Source organism: Pseudorasbora parva, chromosome 6 (assembly GCF_024679245.1).
Source record: "Pseudorasbora parva isolate DD20220531a chromosome 6, ASM2467924v1, whole genome shotgun sequence".
Taxonomy (NCBI): Eukaryota; Metazoa; Chordata; class Actinopteri; order Cypriniformes; family Gobionidae; genus Pseudorasbora; species Pseudorasbora parva.
Window position 1 is genome coordinate 22511469 of NC_090177.1, and position 12209 is coordinate 22523677.

Sequence of the window (12209 nt, forward strand, 5' to 3'; positions counted from 1 at the left end):
AGTCAATTTTTTTTTTTTTTTAATAATTCATGTTCTCATGACACCATGCCATGCTTTTATTCATCTGTCACACTGTGAAGTATAAAAGCAAAAATTGGCTAAATTAATATTCAATAGAAGCGAAAATTAATATACTGGCAAAAGATCAGTGGAAAATGTGTTTTTAATCCATAGCATTCATTCACTAGGTTTCTTCCCTATGAATGTTTATTTTATGCTCTAAGCCACATAATGAGGTCAACAGCGCAGCACCCCCCACCTTCAATACTGACTGGCATATACACAATGGATGTTCATCTTCACAAAGAAGCCAGTACATATTATCAATTATTTATAAGCTCTGTTTCTTAACCCACCCCTTGCTGGATACCCATCATGCTCTCACAAACACACACATTTTTAACAAGGTTATACTCCTTTCCGCATCAAGGGCCATTTATCTCTTTGGACACAGCCTATTCGTTGACTTGGAACGGAGCCCCTGATGTACACAGTGGAGAACATGGGGGGTCAGCTGGGCCTCCAGCTCAGGGTTCTAGGTTCACACCCAAGCTGTGGAGCTGCCCGCTTAAACAACACCCACACTCCACCAAGTCCATTAATCTCCCTTCAGACTGACACGTAGACTAAGAAATAAGACAACCGGGCACCTAGTGACATCCATGCGGGCAACAATGACCTGACACACCCATGGACAAATAAGGAAACAGAAGAGGGCACCACATCCGGTCGATCCTACACACCCTCTGTCATGATTCAAATAAGACCTAATTTGACTTCAAAGCGCTATGTAATGCATCTTTAATGCGCATGCTATCTCAGAAGGTTAACATCTCTCTCAGTGTGCTCTCTCAGCTGGCAACTTCCATTAAGAAACAACCACAAACTCTCAGCACTTCCCGCACTTGCATGACGAGCAGCCTCCAGGCTTTTTATCGGATTCTGCTCTCTCCTTCTGCCATGTATCTGGTGTGATGCATGTGTGCTGATTTCAGGATTTAAGGAATAGAAGTACGGCATGGATTGGTGTACATCATCTATTTTAAAAGAGTGGTTAGTTATTAAACTGAAAAATCTAAGAAATTCAAAAGATATAAAGATATTTACTTTCAAGTGTTGTCTGTCCCTATATCCATCCATCCATCCATCCATCCATCCATCCATCCATCCATCGCACTGGATCTATACATTCATTCATCCATCCATCAATTTATTTGAACATTCAACTGTCCATAGTTCGTCCATCCATCCATCCATCCATCCATCCATCCATCCATCCATCCATCACACTGGATCTATACATTCATTCATCCATCCATCAATTTATTTGAACATTCAACTGTCCATAGTTCGTCCATCCATCCATCCATCACACTGGATCTATACATTCATTCATCCATCCATCAATTTATTTGAACATTCAACTGTCCGTCCGTCCGTCCGTCCGTCCGTCCGTCCGTCCGTCCGTCCGTCCGTCCGTCCGTCCGTCTGTCTATCTATCTATCTATCTATCTATCTATCTATCTATCTATCTATCTATCTATCTATCTATCTATCTATCGCACTAGATCTATAATTCATCCATCCATCAATTTATTTGAACATTCAACTGTCCATAGTTTGTCCGTCCGTCAATCCATTCATCCCGCTCTAATATCTCAAATATCCACCCCTCTACCCATCCATTTACCAATCTATCCATCCACCAGTTTCAACAATGGTTCCACCAATGGAGAAACCCAGTTTACTCCAAGCCTCAAACAGATTCTTGGATATGGAGCTTCCATCACAGCAGCTGGCTGAATGCTTTATTATAATGACTATCATCAATAAATTAAGTTGTTTTGATTATGAGCAGATCCCCAGTACTCCACTCATTTATACTACATTGCACAAGCAGTCAAAAATAGACAAGACAGAGCACAGGAGATAAAGAGGGAGGTGGAGACCGGCAGCCGGCTGAGTGAGAATGAGCTAACTGCACCTCCAGCCAGATCTACTCTGGAATATACAGCTGGGAGTTCCTTACTCCCTTGCTCTGTCATTCGGCTCGCAAGAATAGAAACCCTGCAAAAGAAAAAAAGTGGGAAAGTGGGGATTTTTCCTTCGTACTGTCTACCGGAGTGCCGATGTAACTGTAACAGAGACATTGCCCATGGGAAATGACATCAGCATAATTTAACGTGAGAACACATCTGCCGACTGGCCTGCTGCTCAGTGAGGCACAGCGCCTGTCGACAATACATCCAGGTGTGAGCTATCACTGAGATGAAGCTGTTCATTCAATGTCTAGTCAATTTCTACAGATTCGGCTACCCAAAAACCATATGTTGACATTCAAAATCCTGATTTCCACTGAATGTTAATCAATCCAGGAGGGTTTTTGTTTTTTTTGTAAGCAACTCAAGTTTTGAGGCTGTTTATCATATGGTTCTTTTTCGTTTTCTACAGCTCATGGGTTTCATCTGACAGATGTCTGAATCAAATCACTGTTAATCTGCCAGATTCAAACTGTCCATTTTGCTGCTCTGCTATGCTTTCGCTTCTCAGCTGGATAACTATTGTTTGCAGCTTATGTTTGCCTCGCTGCAGTTAAATACCTTTATAAAAGAAAAAAGACTGGGCGTTACTCGGGGTGTAAATACGAATATGATTCAGGTATATCGTATATCGATCGATTTATGGATATATTGATATTATTTGCCTACAACCAGTTACATTTTTATGAACTCAAAAATGCAACCAAAATAGTTAACATGCTTATTTCTCTGAAACAAAAATGCATTTTTTGCGTTTGAATGCACTTTAAATTGTCAAGGCTTAAAACGTGTACAACTGATCGGGACAATGAGCCTACCATCTTTCACGCGGGCAGTCCTATTGTCGAGCCCTGACAGGCGAGTGTAATCGAGAATGCACAGGTTGGCTCTGGTAATGCAGAGACGGACATTGCATGAAGCTGTGGAGAGTGTCAAAATAAAAGTGGCGATTGAAAAAATATAGATATCTCTTGGTTTTTTACACATTGCATCAATAAATCATATTGTTTGTCATTGGATCAGTGTATTTTTACACCCCTAGGAGATACATTAGTATATTCTATACAACACTGAAAAAAAGGTGTTAGACTTACATGATTTAATCATGTACATCGGTTCCACATGAATCAATTAAGTTAAACAAACACAATTTGTTCACATAACTTCAACATCATGGAATGAAGTATTTTTTAAGTAACCCAATTGAGAAGTCTAAAATAATATTTTTATTTGGCTTCCTAACAACAGTGGTATGCACAGGGGGCTTGAGACACAGTCTCTTTAATCAAATCACAAGCTTATTTTGTTTTTGTAGTCACTTGACTGATTTATAAGACTGTACTAACTAGCTTTCATTCTGTTAGTCAGCAATAGCACATAATGATCATGTCAAGTGCTATGAAATGCTCATTAAAGACATGTGCTGTCTCAGTCCACAGCCTAAGCAATCACACCGCTCTTCTCCACTATGGTTACCCAGTATAATTTAAATGGTTCTAATTATTCCAACATAATTAAACATTAAACAATATAACGTTTCCCCCTTATCCAATTTTGCCCCCCAAAACACATAAAATAACACAATAGTTCAAGAATTTTACTCTTCTCGTCAAGTCCCAAACAAAGCATGCTGGGAACTACAGTTTCAGCAAAAATCATGTTCGAGTACTTAATTGGTTCATATTCACCCCAAATAATGTAATCTAGTAGATTACGCATTTTAGAGATTTACATTATTCGAAAGCAAACAAATCCTGTTTAGAAGAAAAGCACAATTTTGTTGAGTAGATCGCAAATAACAAGATTAAGTAAATTGGACAATGTGTGTTTTCCTTTTTTTCCCCAGTGAATGCAGAAATGTGTCAACAAGCAGACATTCTTGTTATTTTATAACTCCTTCAAATGTGACTTTGTATTACTCACTCCTTCAAATGTGATATATGTAATGTATTACTGTTTTGAATAGTGTATTTGACATAAATGTTAGGTAAAAAAAATAAAAATAATTAAATAATTTAATAATTTAATGTCATGACTAATCAAATATTTTTTGCTCTGTGTCTATCAAAAATAACATAAATTAAGTTTCATACGAATATTTTCATGCTGACTGATTACATCTTAATAGTTTTGAATAATTTAAAATAATTAATAATCACGTTAAATGCTGTGAACTTGGCATTACATTGTATTGTGTTACATAATTATATTTATTTTGATATTTCATTTACATATATTCTTCTTAGTTGAATAATTCAAAAGGAGTTTTGCTCCATAAATGCAATTTTCAAATCTGATCCTTATCTCAGTTTGCACAGTGTGAGAGTCTGTTCCACACTAGTTCACTGCTATCTACATTGTAGAGGTCAATGGAGAGGTCTCTCTATCTATTGAGTGTGTGTGTGTGTGTGTGTGTGTGTGTGTGTGTGTGTGTGTGTGTGTGTGTGTGTGTGTGTATGTTCGTACAATCCACTAAAGACCGAGGCAGATAAAACACAATTACCCTAATCCTTCTTTCCTTACCCAGTCCTCACCCTAATACCTATTAGTCGGTGTGTGCTCAGCAGACGGTCGTATGCCGTACATCACATATTGATTTTGGGTTGAGGATACCCACCGCCACTCAGGTTAAGTGCTTTAGGACTGATGAAAACCACCATCACATAAATCCAACCTTCTCCCATAGATCAAGGAGAGATCAAATAAATCATTCTAGAGGACGATTTTATTACTCAGATGTTGCTCTTTCATTGCTCAGGAAAGTTAATCAGCATCTTTTGTTATAGCATTTCAAAATATATCAATACCATATTGATAACTGGCAGATATTAGAGCTTTTATTGGCATCAATTAATATAGCATATGCATTTGCCTTATCTTAAATATTATAATATTACTACTTTAATATTACGGTAAGTAGATTTCAAAATAAATATACACATTTTGATGGATTTGTACATTTTATTTTTGATGCCTAAATTCACTTGTAGCATTTACATTTTCTTATTTGTAATTAATTTAGTAAAAAAAATAAAAACAATAAAAAACAATATAATTCCAATAAAGAGAAATAAAAGAAGTATGGAATAGAATAGAATAGAATAGAATAGAATAGAATAGAATAGAATAGAATAGAATAGAATAGAATAGAATAGAATAGAATAGAATAGAATTCCTCATCTTGGAGAGAATTTGACTAAAATTCACACAAAATATTGTTCAAAGTGAAATCTCCTGGAAAACTTTATGTACATTGTTGGGATTTCTCTCAAAACTTTAGAAAAGACGAATATGAAATGACTATATACACGTTTTCTCATGAGAAAAATCTGAGAAACAGCCTCAAGCCAATATGCACCGCATTTAATCTCTGAGAACAAATGAGATGTTAAAGAGAGTTCTACCATCACATGTATTACCATATTCCCAAACCCATTCCCTCCCCACCATGAAACCACCTGCCTAAGCAAAGATGAGCAAGCGGGGACGATTCTTCTCCCGCAGCTGGATCTTCATCTCTGGGTGGAGCAAGCTCATTACCCTCCCACTCAGCCAGCTCCTCACTCCGGGACCAAGCTGTTGAGCACAGGCAGGAGCGCAGCTGCCCCGAACTGAGAGCTGGGTCTAATGGAGAACAGCTAACCAGCAACCAGCATTTACAGCCGCTCATTCATCAGCATGCTGTTTTTCCTTCTCATCATGGTAACTACAATAATGATTGCAGCATTTAATACTTGCCATGCTCCAGCTCCCCACACTTTTATGCCGTCTTTATTTCCCACGTTGCTTTCTTAATGGTCGTTATGGGGGCAATTGAAGTGGAACCTTGGTGGGGTTCTTTAAGGGACTGCTGAAGCGATGTGCCAAAACAGAGACTGCACAACTAGCAGAGAGTGACTGTTTTTGGAGACTTGCTTGACTTTGGCTGTGTTTGACATGGGGCTTCATGGGAGCTGGCATCCATGACAGACAGGGGCTGTGTGATTGAACTTGTAGGTAATGCAGGTGGCAGCAGCAGCTGTGGAACTAAACTTGAGGACTATTGCAAGCTTGGTCCAAATAGAGCAACATGCAGCAGTGGATTTGCACAAAAGAGTAATCAATATCGCACAAAATTCAATGAAAGGCTTAAAAATCAAGCGTATAGCAAGTTCTGGCAGGACACCTTAGTCAAGCTTGCAGCAGCTGACTGTCAGCTGATCACGTTTAAACTGTTCCCTGGTTTTAAAAAAATGCATTCCGGGGGGTAAAATACATGTTTTTGGCTGCTCTGCTAAAATTAGCATTTCCGAGGCTAAATATAACATAATTGGGGTCACTTCAACCCGCGGACATGAAAAACAATCCGCAGCAAAAGTGTTAAAGTAGCCCAATTCCGTGGGAAAACCGCAAACTTTTGCAACACTGCAGCTATCGCGTTTCTCCGGAGCGAATTACCCTTCTCCATCCCCAGCTCCTCCTCTCGTCAGTCAGGATTTGGCATTCTGATACCCTTTGAATCAGACTAAATTCCCGAATTATGTTGTACATTTAAATATTGACATTAATGATATCTGCTAATGATATCGGACAGAACCATACTGCCAATCCAAACTATATGCTTATTGTCAATCATCTTTGACGAATAGTGGCCCTGACAGAAAAGTATTTAAATTAAAAAAATATATATATTTAATATGTATTCTAAAATGCATTACAATGAATTTATATTAAATGTATAATATTTAAGGATTCACTGATATTACAAAACCAATAAACTGATGATCATTTTCATGTTATTGTGGCTATAACCGATACATGGCAAATATAATTATCAAAAATAAAACAGTCAAAAATCTAGGAGAGTGAACTGAAATATTATCAAATTAAATATTTAAACACCCAATGAAAAAAAAAAACTGATAACACTATGGTATGGATATTCATGCCCCGCCCACAACATTTGAGGACGGGCAGTTTGGTCTGGCCTCGATCCATAGAGAAGTGATTATGCTCGAACAGAGACTGTTCAGACCAATGAAATCATCAGGGCGGGCTTTAGATGATGATGGACAATTGATCAACAGTAACGTAATCATTCACGTCATCAAAGGGGCTTGGGATTATATTTGTTCAAATCCTAAATGGAGAACTTGTTTTTCACCTTCACTATTTCTCTCTGAAATGATGATCATGTTGGTAAGTAACTGTGCTTGTTAAATTATTTTCTTTTTTACACTGGCAAAGATCGTTTACTTCCAGCGCGTGTGCAGACAGAGTTGCCAAGTTTTTCAACAAAACCTGCCAACTACTAGCCCTAAACAATAGCTTCTCGGGGGGTTCTCCGGGGGAAAAAAATGGTGTTTGGGAGGTAAAATATGTGTTCTTTTGGCAAGGTTGCCTGCTAAAATTCGCATTCATGGGTCTATATATCACGTAATAGTCGCTACAACCTGCGGACATAGAAAACAACCCGCGGAAAGAAACGCAGACTTGGCAACACAGTGCAGTTGAACTCTGTTGACATTTGTCAACTAACATAATGCGTCGCTCCATTGCTCTGATTAGTTGTAGCTCTATTCTATTCAACTGAGGTTTTTCCTGGTTCGGTTGAAACACGCCCCATAATCACAGCCCAATGGAGCAGTTTCAGACTCATAGTCTGACTAGAATTGTGTATGACCACGTCAGGCTATTAATTTTATGATTTATTTTATAATAATAGTAATGTGGATCTTATTATTATCATAAACTCCACGGGTATTACTCGTCCCCTGGGACCCATAATGTTCTCGCCTACATCCCTCTCTAGAGGACCATTGACCACTTCTACAGCTACAAAACCTGTAAGCAGATAAACGTTTAAATGCCGTTAAGCACTTCAACGTTTGAAACACAAAATAATGACATGCTGCTCTAAACTTCTGGCTCCACACAAGTTCCTTCACCAACATCTGCCTGGTGAGCAATTTCATGGTGGGAACTTCTGGTACAGCTCAGCAGTCCATTTATCTGCAAATCTATGCTTGAGACAATGCTTGTTTTCGGTTCATCCTTCACTATCAATAGCGGCACAGATTCGCCTCACACAATTAACCTCTGCAGAATAGAGGCCAAATTCAGCCTGTTTTCCATCTACCTATAAATTAAGCAGAGGTGGAGAGGATGCAGTGATTGGACGACATGCAGTGCATCCCATTTTTGAACAGCAAACACACTGGAGGACCAAATCTAAATTGTTTCACATACAGTACAGACAAAACCCAGCTGCTCCTGAGCATATTCCAATGAATCAAGCACTGCAAAGCAGGAAGTGTTCAGGGACCAAAGGGAGTGGTTCTTCAACCCATCTGGACATTTTTTTCATCATTCTAAAGCCTATTATGATTGCATATTACCACACACACACACACACACACACACACACACACACACACACAAGCAATTGGCAATCTGTTCTCAAGCTTTTTACAATATTTCAGAAAGTTTTGGGTTTAAACAAGGAAAAAAATATCTCCAGTGTTTTATGTTTGCAGACTATTTCACAGTCGGCTGTTATGAATATTACATTTCCTTGTGGAGGCTAGCTTGAGCAAAATATACGCTTGAGCAAAATATAAAAATCATGCTATACAGAGAACAGCTCTTATGAAGTATTACCATTAACGCATTTGAATAATACTATATAACCTCTACAGCTTATGTTCTACCATTATATAGCTCCATTTCGAACACGCTGTGCCGGCGCGCTCAAAAATATGCACACGCACAAAACCAAGCTTTTTCTCTTATCAATTCTGACAGTGACAAGCTATTATACGCAGGGACCGTTTCATTTGCATTTACAGTAATGAACTCTCTCTTCACCCTTTCATTCTTCTATCTTTTTGGCTTTTTCTCCTTCGCGCTGGATCGTCTTGGAGGGCAGAAGGGAATCTTAATTGGCATACATCCTCATTTCTCGTAAGTCATCCGAAGAGAAAAAGGAGCTTCAATTATTTAGATTTCAAATCAAGAGCCTTGTAAAACCGGCTTCCACAAAACAGCCTTTTCATCCTTTCTCACATCAATCAGACAGATTTCAGAGAGTAACTGTCAAAAGTGGGAGAAGCTTTATGCAGCTGTGTATCTGCAATCAGGCACTATGTTTTAGAGAAGACAGGACAGAATTGCTCGTTGTTTTTTTTTAGGAATATAACAGCATTGAGCCCTCATCAAATCGGAGCTCACTGGGTCATTCTGACACAGGTGTTTCTGTGGGAAACAGGGATGTGCCATCATCTGTCAGCAGTCTGAGAGACCCAACACAGAAAGACAAGATAGATTCTTCTCACCTTGAGACTTACCGCCTCCCCCGTTCTTTCCTTTTCAAGAACTAGCTAGCTATGGCTAGTTGTACACTTTTTTGGGGAGAAAAACAACACTTAGTGGCTGCCGGTTGATAAAAGCATTGCATGTTAAATAAATCCGCTCTGTGTGCATTTCTCCCTCTTTTAATTCTCCACTTTATGAAACACAACAGACTCAATCATGTGAGAATGAGAACCACTACGAGAAAGAAAAAAAAAACAACGAGACAAAAATACACCCACACAGCTGCTTTTTGGAAGCGTGTGACTATGATTGCTGTGCGTTTAAACATAACAGATGCCTCATCTATTATTCACCTGTAAACCAACAAAGAGCGACCGCAGTAACAATCCTGGATGAAGAATTTCCTCCAAGAATCTATCCGGACCCTGAGGAAAGAGGCAGATAGCGAGGGAAGACGAGGAGGAGAGATTGTAAGAGAGAAAAATAACAATGCTGTGCGTCTAGCATGGACATGACCCCGGACTTGGCCAATGCAAACATTTGTTCTGCATGTAATCGGCAAACGTAAGCATGCTGGCGGAGAAACAAGACTGAAGGAAAACAATGAGTAAGGTGGAAAGAAACCAAGTGTGCTTTCACACTACACTTGATTTTGAATCATATGGAAACACTCATGAATCATTTACTTAATTTAAAAGGGTCATATGATGCTTTTTAATGATTTCCTTTAGTGTGTAATGTATCTGTTTTTTACAAAGCTCATATAGTCTCCTACAAAGGGATTTTTTCTATCTAACAGAAGAATGCTGCTCCAGACCTGCTTAACACTAGAACCGCCAGAGGTCGTTGTATACATAAAACCGCCAGCGGGTAAAATTGACCCATGCACATGATTGCTGTTTTGATACGGCTAAAAACATATTATGTCACCATGTCTTCAAAGTATTGTCTAGTCATGAAATTATTGTTTTTAGTCATCAGCTATATTCATTCCTAATTTAGTTTAGGAGGTATCCGACAACAGTTTTACATCAAAATATAACAATATCTGCACATTTGCATTTGCACATCCCCACAATTTTCAATGATTTTCAAACAACTTAATGGATGAATCAGTCTCTCTAAATGCTTACTTTCCAGGGCCTATTCTGCTCTGATTGGCCAGATGGCCCAGTTGTGATTGGTCTACCGCATATATCAGAAACAAATGCGTGCGTGCGTGCGTGTGTGCGTGCGTGTGTGTTGCGTTGTGGCGCACGTGTGGGAACTGTATTAATAACAGCACTTAGGTTAGCCAAGCACTAACATGAATGACTGATGTAAGTTAACATTAAAGTTTGCAAAACAAATCTTGCTTCATCCTTTATTTTTACTCAAAGTAGTAAGAATGGCAGACAATCTGCATTAATAGACAGTATTAGGTAATACTTCAGCCCACAGCTAATTTACAAGTATTTCAGTGAGACAGTAATAACGCGAGTTAGCCACTTAGCCAGATACCAACACAATATGAAACACAATAAACTTATTGTAGAGCACATCATCTTCTCAACATGATGATATCCAGTATCCACATGAATCAGCTGCAGTGTTTGAGGTGGCTCAAATTTTTCCTGGTGTGTGGACGGGCAATATGCTAATGTTTCATTTTGATATCACAATGAAATGGCTTGCAATTCGTTTAAAAAGCGATTAGTTTAATTCACTAAGAGTCTAATATTTCGTTTTGAGCCAAAAACTTGGTCCTCTCTCAGATTTAAAACTTTGCAGGATGTTTTCATTCACTAAGAACTATGTTACACACTACACAAGGTGTATTTGTACACAAGGTGATTTTAATAATAAACTGGGTTATTTTCTTGTAGTGACATCAAAAATAATGTCCGTATCTGACTCAGAGTATTCCAAATGTTACGTCAGTTGTGATGTTAAATAAAGCGTGCACCGTGTCAGCGGGAGATTTGTGGCTCATATTATCCCTCATGCAGTTACAGAGATGAGATGAGAATACATCTTTACAATTTTCTGGTCTTAAAAGAGTCTGCATTTGTGATATATGTCCTTATTTCATGCAAAACGCTAGCTCTGGGTGCATTTAAATCTGCTCTGCTTTTTTGTCACCTATCACATATGTGCACTTCAATAAGCCGACAGAAAGCAGGCTAGTGCGTTTACATGCAGAGTGAAATCCGAGTAAGAGGCAAAAAAACGACCTGTCCCGACCGTTTTATGTTTTCGCCGCTTATGACCTTACACCGATAAAAGAAAACGGGTTACCGCGTTTACATGACCATGTTCATTGTCGGCTTGTTAGGCATAAACGGCTTAAGAATGTGCATGTAAACGCACTCAGTGATATTAAAGTATTAGTGTTTTTAATTGAGAATTTTAATTGAGCAATAGATAAGGGAAAAGAGCATCTAAATGTAAAAATAAAGCAAATGAGCAAGAGCAAATAATTATTCGATATCAACTTATTTAAACAAACAGACAATCACCAAAATCCATTCCCCAAAAATACAAGTTAAAAAAATAGAAGAGAACTCTAGTTTAGACCAAGTAATCAAGCCTGGTGTGAAACACTAGGCTAACCTCATCAGACATCATGTCTGACAGTTTCATGCAGACGTGCGAAGACTCCACAAAGCAACCGACAGCAAAGCTCTTCCTCACAATAGCCTCACGCCAATGCTCTGCAATAGCTTCCTTTTAGAGAGCGTGTCCGTTCCATCACTGCTCTGATGAAAAACTAGGCTTGGTTTGTGCAAGCAAGTCAATTTTCCCTTCTTTGACCCATCCAATGTGTTCACAGGTCTGTGCCTTCGATGAGGGTGTTGCGCGGATAGGAAAAGAGCTCATCTTCCTTTGACTGAAGCC

At 38.7% G+C, this 12209-nt stretch overlaps 1 protein-coding gene across 7 annotated transcripts in view; it reads right to left on the reverse strand.

Moving 5' to 3' along the window:
* Positions 1-12209, reverse strand: part of agrn (agrin) — a 299876-nt gene that overhangs the window by 169659 nt on the left and 118008 nt on the right. The window lies entirely within an intron of this gene.